We start from the raw sequence: 654 nt of genomic DNA on the forward strand, positions 1-654 counted from the left end.
AAGCAATTAGATGTTGAGGGATAGAGAAAGGAGCAACAGAACTGAGGTGCTCTCCATCAGAATTGGTCAGAAAGTTCCTGTGAAAAGAGTTTCCCCTTGCTATTTGTTGAAAGAAAGTAGCATATCCCATGAACTTCCTTACATGCAGGGAAGTTATGTGCATTCTTGGCAATGACTCCATGGACCAAATATTTGAATTGATTTTAAAAGGTTCAGTTTTACACATAAAGGTAAAGAAATAACTATCTCTCTTATAGATTATCTGTATTACTTTATCCACATCTCTTGAGAAATCTGCTCCACTCACCATGAAATCTACTTTTCTGAGTTTAGCCACCAATGCCCAGTTATTTAGCCTTCCTTGCATTTGATAAGATAGCCCAGGGCCCTTCTAATACATTTCTAACACCACCCCTCTAGTTTTGAATTCATTTTTAAGTCAGAATGAGTATGTTCCTGTCATTTAAAACCCAAAGATCTTAAAAACATGTGATAAAAGCACTTATAAACTCATGGGTTTTATACTTGTAATATAAGGTAATATATATGCAGCCAAGTATAGAAATGGAAACTATTATTTCTGACTGGGATGGTCAGAGAAATCTTCACAGAAGAGATTGAATCTTGAAAGAAGTGTCTCAAATAACGTTCTAG

The sequence above is a fragment of the Propithecus coquereli genome, unplaced genomic scaffold (assembly GCF_000956105.1).
Source record: "Propithecus coquereli isolate 6110/MARCELLA unplaced genomic scaffold, Pcoq_1.0 Scaffold245, whole genome shotgun sequence".
Classification (NCBI taxonomy): domain Eukaryota; kingdom Metazoa; phylum Chordata; class Mammalia; order Primates; family Indriidae; genus Propithecus; species Propithecus coquereli.